General features: G+C 47.8%; 20 non-coding genes and 7 pseudogenes across 20 annotated transcripts; all 27 read right to left on the reverse strand.

Annotated features, from left to right (window-relative positions):
• Positions 1-80: 80 nt before the first annotated feature.
• On the reverse strand, positions 81-199 carry LOC123413850. Its single transcript, XR_006613962.1, has one exon. It is a non-coding gene; the product is annotated as a 5S ribosomal RNA (ribosomal RNA).
• A 333-nt stretch (positions 200-532) lies between these two features.
• On the reverse strand, positions 533-651 carry LOC123414640. Its single transcript, XR_006614568.1, has one exon. It is a non-coding gene; the product is annotated as a 5S ribosomal RNA (ribosomal RNA).
• Positions 652-984: 333 nt separating this feature from the next.
• Positions 985-1127, reverse strand: LOC123413952 (annotated as a pseudogene).
• A 334-nt stretch (positions 1128-1461) lies between these two features.
• LOC123414597 lies at positions 1462-1580 on the reverse strand. The gene has a single exon (XR_006614527.1). It is a non-coding gene; the product is annotated as a 5S ribosomal RNA (ribosomal RNA).
• A 288-nt stretch (positions 1581-1868) lies between these two features.
• Positions 1869-1987, reverse strand: LOC123414255 (annotated as a pseudogene).
• Positions 1988-2320: 333 nt separating this feature from the next.
• On the reverse strand, positions 2321-2439 carry LOC123414728. The gene has a single exon (XR_006614652.1). It is a non-coding gene; the product is annotated as a 5S ribosomal RNA (ribosomal RNA).
• A 333-nt stretch (positions 2440-2772) lies between these two features.
• LOC123414202 lies at positions 2773-2891 on the reverse strand. Its single transcript, XR_006614270.1, has one exon. It is a non-coding gene; the product is annotated as a 5S ribosomal RNA (ribosomal RNA).
• A 333-nt stretch (positions 2892-3224) lies between these two features.
• Positions 3225-3343, reverse strand: LOC123413904. Its single transcript, XR_006614011.1, has one exon. It is a non-coding gene; the product is annotated as a 5S ribosomal RNA (ribosomal RNA).
• Positions 3344-3676: 333 nt separating this feature from the next.
• On the reverse strand, positions 3677-3795 carry LOC123414598. The gene has a single exon (XR_006614528.1). It is a non-coding gene; the product is annotated as a 5S ribosomal RNA (ribosomal RNA).
• Positions 3796-4083: 288 nt separating this feature from the next.
• Positions 4084-4202, reverse strand: LOC123414261 (annotated as a pseudogene).
• A 332-nt stretch (positions 4203-4534) lies between these two features.
• Positions 4535-4653, reverse strand: LOC123414792. The gene has a single exon (XR_006614713.1). It is a non-coding gene; the product is annotated as a 5S ribosomal RNA (ribosomal RNA).
• A 288-nt stretch (positions 4654-4941) lies between these two features.
• Positions 4942-5060, reverse strand: LOC123414269 (annotated as a pseudogene).
• Positions 5061-5393: 333 nt separating this feature from the next.
• On the reverse strand, positions 5394-5511 carry LOC123414875. Its single transcript, XR_006614791.1, has one exon. It is a non-coding gene; the product is annotated as a 5S ribosomal RNA (ribosomal RNA).
• Positions 5512-5843: 332 nt separating this feature from the next.
• LOC123413908 lies at positions 5844-5962 on the reverse strand. The gene has a single exon (XR_006614015.1). It is a non-coding gene; the product is annotated as a 5S ribosomal RNA (ribosomal RNA).
• An 850-nt stretch (positions 5963-6812) lies between these two features.
• Positions 6813-6931, reverse strand: LOC123414021. Its single transcript, XR_006614113.1, has one exon. It is a non-coding gene; the product is annotated as a 5S ribosomal RNA (ribosomal RNA).
• Positions 6932-7239: 308 nt separating this feature from the next.
• Positions 7240-7358, reverse strand: LOC123413985. Its single transcript, XR_006614081.1, has one exon. It is a non-coding gene; the product is annotated as a 5S ribosomal RNA (ribosomal RNA).
• A 333-nt stretch (positions 7359-7691) lies between these two features.
• LOC123414038 lies at positions 7692-7810 on the reverse strand. The gene has a single exon (XR_006614127.1). It is a non-coding gene; the product is annotated as a 5S ribosomal RNA (ribosomal RNA).
• A 555-nt stretch (positions 7811-8365) lies between these two features.
• Positions 8366-8503, reverse strand: LOC123414205 (annotated as a pseudogene).
• Positions 8504-8836: 333 nt separating this feature from the next.
• LOC123413883 lies at positions 8837-8955 on the reverse strand. The gene has a single exon (XR_006613991.1). It is a non-coding gene; the product is annotated as a 5S ribosomal RNA (ribosomal RNA).
• Positions 8956-9476: 521 nt separating this feature from the next.
• On the reverse strand, positions 9477-9595 carry LOC123413884. The gene has a single exon (XR_006613992.1). It is a non-coding gene; the product is annotated as a 5S ribosomal RNA (ribosomal RNA).
• A 333-nt stretch (positions 9596-9928) lies between these two features.
• On the reverse strand, positions 9929-10047 carry LOC123414677. The gene has a single exon (XR_006614605.1). It is a non-coding gene; the product is annotated as a 5S ribosomal RNA (ribosomal RNA).
• Positions 10048-10378: 331 nt separating this feature from the next.
• LOC123414157 lies at positions 10379-10497 on the reverse strand. Its single transcript, XR_006614231.1, has one exon. It is a non-coding gene; the product is annotated as a 5S ribosomal RNA (ribosomal RNA).
• Positions 10498-10830: 333 nt separating this feature from the next.
• Positions 10831-10949, reverse strand: LOC123414605. The gene has a single exon (XR_006614535.1). It is a non-coding gene; the product is annotated as a 5S ribosomal RNA (ribosomal RNA).
• A 331-nt stretch (positions 10950-11280) lies between these two features.
• Positions 11281-11399, reverse strand: LOC123414266 (annotated as a pseudogene).
• A 333-nt stretch (positions 11400-11732) lies between these two features.
• LOC123414039 lies at positions 11733-11851 on the reverse strand. The gene has a single exon (XR_006614128.1). It is a non-coding gene; the product is annotated as a 5S ribosomal RNA (ribosomal RNA).
• A 555-nt stretch (positions 11852-12406) lies between these two features.
• On the reverse strand, positions 12407-12544 carry LOC123414206 (annotated as a pseudogene).
• Positions 12545-12877: 333 nt separating this feature from the next.
• LOC123413885 lies at positions 12878-12996 on the reverse strand. Its single transcript, XR_006613993.1, has one exon. It is a non-coding gene; the product is annotated as a 5S ribosomal RNA (ribosomal RNA).
• Between the last annotated feature and the right edge of the window lie 49 nt (positions 12997-13045).

Genomic DNA, 13045 nt, shown 5'->3' on the forward strand with positions numbered 1-13045 from the left:
GTCAAAAATAAGAAAACGAGGTCATATAGATCACGCTCCCGCATCATCCTTGTCACGTGGCGCAAAAATATTTAAAAAGGGGAATGCAACACGAGGACTTCCCAGGAAGTCACCCATCCTAGTACTACTCTCGCCCAAGCACGCTTAACTTCGGAGTTCTGATGGGATCCGGTGCTTTAGTGCTGGTATGATCGCATCCGACATGCAACTATCTATTTTTTCCTTATGCTTGCCCGTCCCGTGTCCATTGCCACATTTGCCTCGACAACGGAGACGAGTTTAACACAAGAATTTCACCGCACCCTCTCTACCCCGACAACACGAGCACCGCCACGACCTCTGTGACTTTTCCCACCGCGCTTGACACACAACGACGCCGCCCCTAGACACGTCAACAATGAGACGCAAGGTAAAACATATCACAATCGTCAAAAATAAGAAAACTAGTAAACGTCAAAAATAAGAAAACGAGGTCATATAGATCACGCTCCCGCGTCATCCTTGTCACGTGGCGCAAAAATATTTAAAAAGGGGAATGCAACACGAGGACTTCCCAGGAAGACACCCATCCTAGTACTACTCTCGCCCAAGCACGTTTAACTTCGGAGTTCTAATGGGATCCAGTGCTTTAGTGCTGGTATGATCGCATCCCACATGCAACTATCTATTTTTTCCTTATGCTTGCCCGTCCCGTGTCCATTGCCACATTTGCCTCGACAACGGAGACGAGTTTAACACAAGAATTTCACCGCACCCTCTCTACCCCGACAACACGAGCACCGCCACGACCTCTGTGACTTTTCCCACCGCGCTTGACACCCAACGACGCCGCCCCTAGACACGTCAACAATTAGACGCAAGCTAAAACATATCACAAACGTCAAAAATAAGAAAACTAGTAAACGTCAAAAATAAGAAAACGAGGTCATATAGATCACGCTCCCGCATCATCCTTGTCACGTGGCGCAAAAATATTTAAAAAGGGGAATGCAACACGAGGACTTCCCAGGAAGTCACCCATCCTAGTACTACTCTCGTCACCCATCCTAGTACTACTCTCGCCCAAGCACGCTTAACTTCGGAGTTCTGATGGGATCCGGTGCTTTAGTGGTGGTATGATCGCATCCGACATGCAACTATCTATTTTTTTCCTTATGCTTGCCCGTCCCGTGTCCATTGCCACATTTGCCTCGACAACGGAGACGAGTTTAACACAAGAATTTCACCGCACCCTCTCTACCCCGACAACACGAGCACCGCCACGACCTCTGTGACTTTTCCCACCGCGCTTGACACCCAACGACGCCGCCCCTAGACACGTCAACAATGAGACGCAAGGTAAAACATATCACAATCGTCAAAAATAAGAAAACTAGTAAACGTCAAAAATAAGAAAACGAGGTCATATAGATCACGCTCCCGCGTCATCCTTGTCATGTGGCGCAAAAATATTTAAAAAGGGGAATGCAACACGAGGACTTCCCAGGAAGACACCCATCCTAGTACTACTCTCGCCCAAGCACGTTTAACTTCGGAGTTCTAATGGGATCCAGTGCTTTAGTGCTGGTATGATCGCATTCAACATGCAACTATCTATTTTTTCCTTATGCTTGCCCGTCCCGTGTCCATTGCCACATTTGCCTCGACAACGGATACGAGTTTAACACAAGAATTTCACCGCACCCTCTCTACCCCGACAACACGAGCACCGCCACGACCTCTGTGACTTTTCCCACCGCGCTTGACACCCAACGACGCCGCCCCTAGACACGTCAACAATGAGACGCAAGCTAAAACATATCACAAACGTCAAAAATAAGAAAACTAGTAAACGTCAAAAATAAGAAATCGAGGTCATATAGATCACGCTCCCGCGTCATCCTGACTTCCTAGGAGGTAACCCATCCTAGTACTACTCTCGCCCAAGCACGTTTAACTTCAAAGTTCTGATGGGATCCGGTGCTTTAGTTCTGATATGATCGCATGCGACATGCAACTATCTATTTGTTCCTTATACTTGCCGCTCCCGTGTCCATTGCCACATTTGCCTCGACAACGGAAACGAGTTTAACACAAGAATTTCACCGCACCCTCTCTACCCCGATAACACGAGCACCGCCACGACCTCTGTGACTTTTCCCACCGCGCTTGACACCCAACGACGCCGCCCCTAGACACGTCAACAATGAGACGCAGGCTAAAACATATCACAAACGTCAAAAATAAGAAAACTAGTAAACGTCAAAAATAAGAAAACGAGGTCATATAGATCACGCTCCCGCGTCATCCTTGTCACGTGGCGCAAAGATATTTAAAAAGGGGAATGCAACACGAGGACTTCCCAGGAAGTCACCCATCCTAGTACTACTCTTGCCCAAGCACGCTTCACTTCGGAGTTCTGATGGGATCCGGTGCATTGGTGCTGGTATGATCGCATCCGACATGCAACTATCTATTTGTTCCTTATGGTTGCCCCTCCCGTGTCCATTGCCACATTTGCCTCGACAACGGAGACGAGTTTAACACAAGAATTTCACCGCACCCTCTCTACCCCGACAACACGAGCACCGCCACGACCTCTGTGACTTTTCCCACCTTGCTTGACACCCAACGACGCCGCCCCTAGACACGTCAACAATGAGACGCAAGCTAAAACATATCACAAACGTCAAAAATAAGAAAACTAGTAAACGTCAAAAATAAGAAAACGAGGTCATATAGATCACGCTCCCGCGTCATCCTTGTCACGTGGCGCAAAGATATTTAAAAAGGGGAAAGCAACACGAGGACTTCCCAGGAAGTCACCCATCCTAGTACTACTCTCGCCCAAGCACGCTTCACTTCGGAGTTCTGATGGGATCCGGTGCTTTAGTGCTGGTATGATCGCATCCGACATGCAACTATCTATTTTTTCCTTATGCTTGCCCGTCCCGTGTCCATTGCCACATTTGCCTCGACAACGGAGACGAGTTTAACACAAGAATTTCACCGCACCCTCTCTACCCCGACAACACGAGCACCGCCACGACCTCTGTGACTTTTCCCACCTTGCTTGACACCCAACGACGCCGCCCCTAGACACGTCAACAATTAGACGCAAGCTAAAACATATCACAAACGTCAAAAATAAGAAAACTAGTAAACGTCAAAAATAAGAAAACGAGGTCATATAGATCACGCTCCCGCATCATCCTTGTCACGTGGCGCAAAAATATTTAAAAAGGGGAATGCAACACGAGGACTTCCCAGGAAGTCACCCATCCTAGTAGTACTCTCGCCCAAGCACGCTTAACTTCGGAGTTCTGATGGGATCCGGTGCTTTAGTGCTGGTATGATCGCATCCGACATGCAACTATCTATTTTTTCCTTATGCTTGCCCGTCCCGTGTCCATTGCCACATTTGCCTCGACAACGGAGACGAGTTTAACACAAGAATTTCACCGCACCCTCTCTACCCCGACAACACGAGCACCGCCACGACCTCTGTGACTTTTCCCACCGCGCTTGACACCCAACGACGCCGCCCCTAGACACGTCAACAATGAGACGCAAGGTAAAACATATCACAATCGTCAAAAATAAGAAAACTAGTAAACGTCAAAAATAAGAAAACGAGGTCATATAGATCACGCTCCCGCGTCATCCTTGTCACGTGGCGCAAAAATATTTAAAAAGGGGAATGCAACACGAGGACTTCCCAGGAAGACACCCATCCTAGTACTACTCTCGCCCAAGCACGTTTAACTTCGGAGTTCTAATGGGATCCAGTGCTTTAGTGCTGGTATGATCGCATTCAACATGCAACTATCTATTTTTTCCTTATGCTTGCCCGTCCCGTGTCCATTGCCACATTTGCCTCGACAACGGAGACGAGTTTAACACAAGAATTTCACCGCACCCTCTCTACCCCGACAACACGAGCACCGCCACGACCTCTGTGACTTTTCCCACCGCGCTTGACACCCAACGACGCCGCCCCTAGACACGTCAACAATGAGACGCAAGCTAAAACATATCACAAACGTCAAAAATAAGAAAACTAGTAAACGTCAAAAATAAGAAAACGAGGTCATATAGATCACGCTCCCGCGTCATCCTGACTTCCTAGGAGGTAACCCATCCTAGTACTACTCTTGACCAAGCACGCTTAACTTCAAAGTTCTGATGGGATCCGGTGCTTTAGTTCTGATATGATCGCATCCGACATGCTACTATCTATTTGTTCCTTATACTTGCCCCTCCCGTGTCCATTGCCACATTTTCCTCGACAACGGAGACGAGTTTAACACAAGAATTTCACCGCACCCTCTCTACCCCGACAACACGAGCACCGCCACGACCTCTGTGACTTTTCCCACCGCGCTTGACACCCAACGACGCCGCCCCTAGACACGTCAACAATGAGACGCAAGCTAAAACATATCACAAACGTCAAAAATAAGAAAACTAGTAAACGTCAAAAATAAGAAAACGAGGTCATATAGATCACGCTCCCGCGTCATCCTTGTCACGTGGCGCAAAAATATTTAAAAAAGGAATGCAACACAAGAACTTCCCAGGAGGTCACCCATCCTAGTACTACTCTTGCCCAGGCACGCTTAACTTTGGAGTTCTAATGTGATCCAATGCATTGGTGCTGGTATGATCGCATCCGACATGCAACTATCTATTTGTTCCTTATGCTTGCCCCTGCCGTGTCCACTGCCACATTTGCCTCGACAACGGAGACGAGTTTATCACAAGAATTTCACCGCTCCCTCTCTACCCCGACAACACGAGCACCGCCACGACCTCTGTGACTTTTCCCACCGCGCTTGACACCCAACGACGCCGCCCCTAGACACGTCAACAATGAGACGCAAGCTAAAACATATCACCAACGTCAAAAATAAGAAAACTAGTAAACGTCAAAAATAAGAAAACGAGGTCATATAGATCACGCTCCCGCGTCATCCTGACTTCCTAGGAGGTAACCCATCCTAGTACTACTCTTGCCCAAGCACGCTTAACTTCGAAGTTCTGATGGGATCCGATGCTTTAGTTCTGCTATGATCGCATCCGACATGCTACTATCTATTTGTTCCTTATACTTGCCCCTCCCGTGTCCATTGCCACATTTTCCTCGACAACGGAGACGAGTTTAACACAAGAATTTCACCGCACCCTCTCTACCCCGACAACACGAGCACCGCCACGACCTCTGTGACTTTTCCCACCGCGCTTGACACCCAACGACGCCGCCCCTAGACACGTTAACAATGAGACGCAAGCTAAAACATATCACAAACGTCAAAAATAAGAAAACTAGTAAACGTCAAAAATAAGAAAACGAGGTCATATAGATCACGCTCCCGCGTCATCCTTGTCACGTGGCGCAAAAATATTTAAAAAGAGGAATGCAACACGAGGATTCCCAAGAGGTCACCCATCCTAGTACTACTCTCGCCCAAGCACGCTCAACTTCGGAGTTCTGATGGGATCCAATGCTTTAGTGCTGGTATGATCACATCCGACATGCAACTATCTATTTTTTCCTTATGCTTGCCCCTCCTGTGTCCATTGCCACATTTGCCTCGACAACGGAGACGAGTTTAACACAAGAATTTCACCGCTCCCTCTCTACCCCGACAACACGAGCACCGCCAGGACCTCTGTGACTCTTCCCACCGCGCTTGACACCCAACGACGCCGCCCCTAGACACGTCAACAATGACACGCAAGCTAAAACATATCACAAACGTCAAAAATAAGAAAACTAGTAAACGTCAAAAATAAGAAAACGAGGTCATATAGATCACGCTCCCGCGTCATCCTTGTCACGTGGCGCAAAAATATTTAAAAGGGAAAAGCAACACGAGGACTTCCCAGGAGGTCACCCATCCTAGTACTACACTCGCCCAAGCACGCTGCACTTCGGAGTTCTAATGGGATCCGGTGCATTGGTGCTGGTACGATCGCATCCGACATGCAACTATCTATTTGTTCCTTATACTTGCCCCTCCCGTGTCCATTGCCACATTTGCCTCGACAACGGAGACGAGTTAAAGACAAGAATTTCACCGCTCCCTCTCTACCCCGACAACACGAGCACCGCCACGACCTCTGTGACTTTTCCCACTGCGCTTGACACCCAACGACGCCGCCCCTAGACACGTCAACAATGAGACGCAACCTAAAACATATCACAAACGTCAAAAATAAGAAAACTAGTAAACGTCAAAAATAAGAAAACGAGGTCATATAGATCACGCTTCCACGTCATCCTTGTCACGTGGCGCAAAAATATTTAAAAATGGGTGTTCCTTATGCTTGCCCCTCCCGTGTCCATTGCCACATTTGCCTCGACAACGGAGACGAGTTTAAGACAAGAATTTCACCGCTCCCTCTCTACCCCGACAACACGAGCACCGCCACGACCTGTGTGACTTTTCCCACCGCGCTTGACACCCAACGACGCCGCCCCTAGACACATCAACAATGAGACGCAACCTAAAACATATCACAAACGTCAAAAATAAGAAAACTAGTAAACGTCAAAAATAAGAAAACGAGGTCATATAGATCACGCTTCCGCGTCATCCTTGTCACGTGGCGCAAAAATATTTAAAAAGGGGAATGCAACACGAGGACTTCCCAGGAGGTGACACCCAACGACGCCGCCGCTAGACACATCAACAATGAGACGCAACCTAAAACATATCACAAACGTCAAAAATAAGAAAACTAGTAAACGTCAAAAATAAGAAAACGAGGTCATATAGATCACGCTGCCGCGTCATCCTTGTCACGTGGCGCAAAAATATTTAAAAAGGGGAATGCAACACGAGGACTTCCCAGGAGGTCACCCATCCTAGTACTACTCTTGCCCAAGCACGCTTACCTTTGAAGTTCTAATGGGATCCGATGCATTGGTGCTGGTATGATCGCATCTAATACGCAACTATCTATTTGTTCCTTATGCTTGCCCCTCCCGTGTCCACTGCCACATTTGCCTCGACAACGGAGACCTGTTTAACAGAAGAATTTCACCGCTTCCTCTCTACCCCGACAACACGAGCACCGCCACGACCTCTGTGAATTTTCCCACCGCGCTTGACGCCCAACGACGCCGCCCCTAGACACGTCAACAATGAGACGCAAGCTAAAACATATCACAAACGTCAAAAATAAGAAAACGAGGTCATATAGATCACGCTCCCGCATCATCCTTGTCACGTAGCGCAAAAAAGTTTAAAAAGGGAAAAGCAACAAGAGGACTTCCTAGGAGGTCACCCATCCTAGTACTACTCTCGCCCAAGCACGCTTAACTTTGGAGTTCTAATGGGATCCGATGCATTGGTGCTGGTATGATTGCATCTAACACGCAACTATCTATTTGTTCCTTATGCTTGCCCCTCCCGTGTCCATTGCCACATTTGCCTCGACAACAGAGACGTGTTTAACAGAAGAATTTCACCGCTTCCTCTCTACCCCGACAACAGGAGCACCGCCACGACCTCTGTGACTTTTCCCACCGCGCTTGACACCCAACGACGCCGCCCCTAGACACGTCAACAATGAGACGCAAGGTAAAACATATGACAAACGTCAAAAATAAGAAAACTAGTAGACGTCAAAAATAAGAAAACGAGGTCATATAGATCGCGCTCCCTCGTCATCCTTGTCACGCGGCGCAAAAATATTTAAAAGGGCTAATGCAACAAGAGGAATTCCCAATAGGTCACCCATCCTAGTACTACTCTCGCCCAAGCACACTTAACTTCGGAGTTCTAATGGGATCCGGTGCTTTAGTGCAGGTATGATCGTATCCGACATGCAATTATCTATTTTTTCCTTATGCTTGCCCCTCCTGCGTCCATTGCCACATTTGCCTCGACAACGGAGACGAGTTTAACACAAGAATTTCACCGCTCTCTCTCTACCCCGACAACACGAGCACCGCCAGGACCTCTGTGACTTTTCCCACCGCGCTTGACACCCAACGACGCTGCCCCTAGACACGTCAACAATGAGACGCAAGCTAAAACATATCACAAACATCAAAAATAAGAAAACTAGTAAACGTCAAAAATAAGAAAACGAGGTCATATAGATCACGCTCCCGCATCATCCTTGTCACGTGGCGCAAAAATATTTAAAAAGGAGAATGCAACACGAGGACCGCCACGACCTCTATGACTTTTCCCACCGCGCTTGACACCCAACGACGCCACCCCTAGACACGTCAACAATGAGACGCAAGCTAAAACATATCACAAACGTCAAAAATAAGAAAACTAGTAAACGTCAAAAATAAGAAAACGAGGTCATATAGATCACGCTCCCGCGTCATCCTTGTCACGTGGCGCAAATTTTTTTAAAAGGGGGAATGCAACACGAGGACTTCCCAGGATGTCACCCATCCTAGTACTACTCTCGCCCAAGCACACTTAACTCGCCCAAGCACACTTAACTTTGGTGTTCTGATGGGATCCGGTGGTATAGTGCTGGTATGATCGCATCCGACATGCAACTATCTATTTGTTCCTTATGCTTGCCCCACCCGTGTCCATTGCCACATTTGCCTCGACAACGGAGACGAGTTTAACACAAGAATTTCACCGCTCCCTCCCTACCCCGACAACACGAGCTCCGCCACGACCTCCGTGACTTTTCCCACCGCGCTTGACACCCAACGACACCGCCCCGAGACACGTCAACAATGAGACGCAAGCTAAAACATATCACAAACGTCAAAAATAAGAAAACTAGTAAACTTCAAAAATAAGAAAACAAGGTCATATAGATCACGCTCCCGCGTCATCCTTGTCACGTGGCGCAAAAATATTTAAAAAAGGGAATGCAACACGAGGACTTCCGAGGAGATCACCCATCCTAATACTACTCTCGCCCAAGCACACTTAACTTCAGAGTTCTAATGGGATCCGGTGCTTTAGTGCTCGTATGATCGCATCCGACACGCAACTATCTATTTGTTCCTTATGCTTGCCCCTCCCGTGTCCATTGCCACATTTGCCTCGACAACGGAGACGTGTTTAACAGAAGAATTTCACCGCTTCCTCTCTACCCCGACAACACGAGCACCGCCACGACCTCTGTGAATTTTCCCACCGCGCTTGACACCCAACGACGCCGCCCTTAGACATGTCAACAATGAGACGCAAGCTAAAACATATCACAATCGTCAAAAATAATAAAACTAGTAGACGTCAAAAATAAGAAAACGAGGTCATATAGATCGCGCTCCCTCCCTACCCCGACAACACGAGCTCCGCCACGACCTCCGTGACTTTTCCCACCGCGCTTGACACCCAACGACACCGCCCCGAGACACGTCAACAATGAGACGCAAGCTAAAACATATCACAAACGTCAAAAATAAGAAAACTAGTAAACTTCAAAAATAAGAAAACAAGGTCATATAGATCACGCTCCCGCGTCATCCTTGTCACGTGGCGCAAAAATATTTAAAAAAGGGAATGCAACACGAGGACTTCCGAGGAGATCACCCATCCTAATACTACTCTCGCCCAAGCACACTTAACTTCAGAGTTCTAATGGGATCCGGTGCTTTAGTGCTCGTATGATCGCATCCGACACGCAACTATCTATTTGTTCCTTATGCTTGCCCCTCCCGTGTCCATTGCCACATTTGCCTCGACAACGGAGACGTGTTTAACAGAAGAATTTCACCGCTTCCTCTCTACCCCGACAACACGAGCACCGCCACGACCTCTGTGAATTTTCCCACCGCGCTTGACACCCAACGACGCCGCCCTTAGACATGTCAACAATGAGACGCAAGCTAAAACATATCACAATCGTCAAAAATAATAAAACTAGTAGACGTCAAAAATAAGAAAACGAGGTCATATAGATCGCGCTCCCGCGTCATCCTTGTCACGCGGCGCTAAAATATTTAAAAGGGTTAATGCAACACGAGGAATTCCCAGGAGGTCACCCATCCTAGTACTACTCTCGCCCAAGCACGCTTAACTTCAGAGTTCTAATGAGATCCGGTGCTTTAGTGCTGGTATGATCGCATCCGACATGCAATTATCTATTTTTTCCTTATGCTTGCCCCTCCCGTGTCCATTGCCACATTTGCCTCGACAACGGAGACGAGTTTAACACAAGAATTTCACCGCTCCCTCTCTACCCCGACAACACGAGCACGCCAGGACCTCTGTGACTTTTCCCACCGCGCTTGACACCCAACGACGCCGCCCCTAGACACGTCAACAATGAGACACAAGCTAAAACATATCACAAACGTCATAAATAAGAAAACTAGTAAACGTCAAAAATAAGAAAACGAGGTCATATAGATGACTCTCCCGCAGCATCCTTGTCACGTGGCGCAAAAATATTTAAAAGGGAAAAGTAACACAAGGACTTCCCAGGAGGTCACCCATCCTAGTACTACGCTCTCCCAAGCACGCTTAACTTCGGAGTTCTAATGGGATCTGGTGCATTGGTGCTGGTATGACCGCATCCGACATGGAACTATCTATTTGGTCCTTATGCTTGCCCCTCCCGTGTCCATTGCCACATTTGCCTCGACAAGGGAGACGAGTTTAACACAAGAATTTCACCGCTCCCTCTCTACCCCGACAACACGAGCACCGCCATGACCTCTGTGACTTTTCCCATCGCGCTTGACACCCAACGACGCCGCCCCTAGACACGTCAACAATGAGACGCAACCTAAAACATATCACAAACGTCAAAAATAAGAAAACTAGTAAACGTCAAAAATAAGAAAACGAGGTCATATAGATCACGCTCCCGCGTCATCCTTGTCACCTGGCGCAAAAATATTTAAAAAGGGGAATGCAACACGAGGACTTCCCAGGAGGTCACCCATCCTAGTACTACTCTCGCCCAAGCAAGCTTAACTTCGGAGTTTTGATGGGATCCGGTGCTTTAGTGCTGGTATGATCGCATCCGACATGCAACTATCTATTTGTTCCTTATGCTGGCCCCTCCCGTGTCCATTGCCACATTTGCCTCGACAACGGAGACGAGTTTAACACAAGAATTTCACCGCTCCCTCTCTACCCCGACAACACGAGCATCGCTAGGACCTCTGTGACTTTTCCCACCGCGCTTGACACCCAATGACGCCGCCCCTAGATACGTCAACAATGAGACGCAAGCTAAAACATATCACAAACGTCAAAAATAGAGAACTAGTAAACGTCCAAAATAAGAAAACGAGGTCATACAGATCACGCTCCCGCGTCATCCGTGTCACGAGGCGCAAAAATATTTAAAAGGGAAAAGTAACACGAGGACTTCCCAGGAGGTCACGCATCCTAGTACTATGGTCGCCCAAGCACGCTTAACTTCGGAGTTCTAATGGGATCCGGTGCTTTGGTGGTCGTATGATGGCATCCGACATGCAACTATCTATTTGTTCCTTATGCTTGCCCCTCCCGTGTCCATTGCCACATTTGCCTCGACAACGGAGACGAGTTTAACACAAGCATTTCACCGCTCCCTCTCTACCCCGACAACACGAGCACTGCCACGACCTCTGTGACTTTTCCCACCGCGCTTGACACCCAACGACGCCGCCCCTAGACACGTCAACAATGAGACGCAAGGTAAAACATATGACAAACGTCAAAAATAAGAAAACTAGTAGACGTCAAAAATAAGAAAACGAGGTCATATAGATCGCGCTCCCTCGTCATCCTTGTCACGCGGCGCAAAAATATTTAAAAGGGCTAATGCAACAAGAGGAATTCCCAATAGGTCACCCATCCTAGTACTACTCTCGCCCAAGCACACTTAACTTCGGAGTTCTAATGGGATCCGGTGCTTTAGTGCAGGTATGATCGTATCCGACATGCAATTATCTATTTTTTCCTTATGCTTGCCCCTCCTGCGTCCATTGCCACATTTGCCTCGACAACGGAGACGAGTTTAACACAAGAATTTCACCGCTCTCTCTCTACCCCGACAACACGAGCACCGCCAGGACCTCTGTGACTTTTCCCACCGCGCTTGACACCCAACGACGCTGCCCCTAGACACGTCAACAATGAGACGCAAGCTAAAACATATCACAAACATCAAAAATAAGAAAACTAGTAAACGTCAAAAATAAGAAAACGAGGTCATATAGATCACGCTCCCGCATCATCCTTGTCACGTGGCGCAAAAATATTTAAAAAGGAGAATGCAACACGAGGACCGCCACGACCTCTATGACTTTTCCCACCGCGCTTGACACCCAACGACGCCACCCCTAGACACGTCAACAATGAGACGCAAGCTAAAACATATCACAAACGTCAAAAATAAGAAAACTAGTAAACGTCAAAAATAAGAAAACGAGGTCATATAGATCACGCTCCCGCGTCATCCTTGTCACGTGGCGCAAATTTTTTTAAAAGGGGGAATGCAACACGAGGACTTCCCAGGATGTCACCCATCCTAGTACTACTCTCGCCCAAGCACACTTAACTCGCCCAAGCACACTTAACTTTGGTGTTCTGATGGGATCCGGTGGTATAGTGCTGGTATGATCGCATCCGACATGCAACTATCTATTTGTTCCTTATGCTTGCCCCACCCGTGTCCATTGCCACATTTGCCTCGACAACGGAGACGAGTTTAACACAAGAATTTCACCGCTCCCTCCCTACCCCGACAACACGAGCTCCGCCACGACCTCCGTGACTTTTCCCACCGCGCTTGACACCCAACGACACCGCCCCGAGACACGTCAACAATGAGACGCAAGCTAAAACATATCACAAACGTCAAAAATAAGAAAACTAGTAAACTTCAAAAATAAGAAAACAAGGTCATATAGATCACGCTCCCGCGTCATCCTTGTCACGTGGCGCAAAAATATTTAAAAAAGGGAATGCAACACGAGGACTTCCGAGGAGATCACCCATCCTAATACTACTCTCGCCCAAGCACACTTAACTTCAGAGTTCTAATGGGATCCGGTGCTTTAGTGCTCGTATGATCGCATCCGACACGCAACTATCTATTTGTTCCTTATGCTTGCCCCTCCCGTGTCCAT

Source organism: Hordeum vulgare, chromosome 7H (genome assembly GCF_904849725.1).
Source record: "Hordeum vulgare subsp. vulgare chromosome 7H, MorexV3_pseudomolecules_assembly, whole genome shotgun sequence".
NCBI lineage: Eukaryota > Viridiplantae > Streptophyta > Magnoliopsida > Poales > Poaceae > Hordeum > Hordeum vulgare.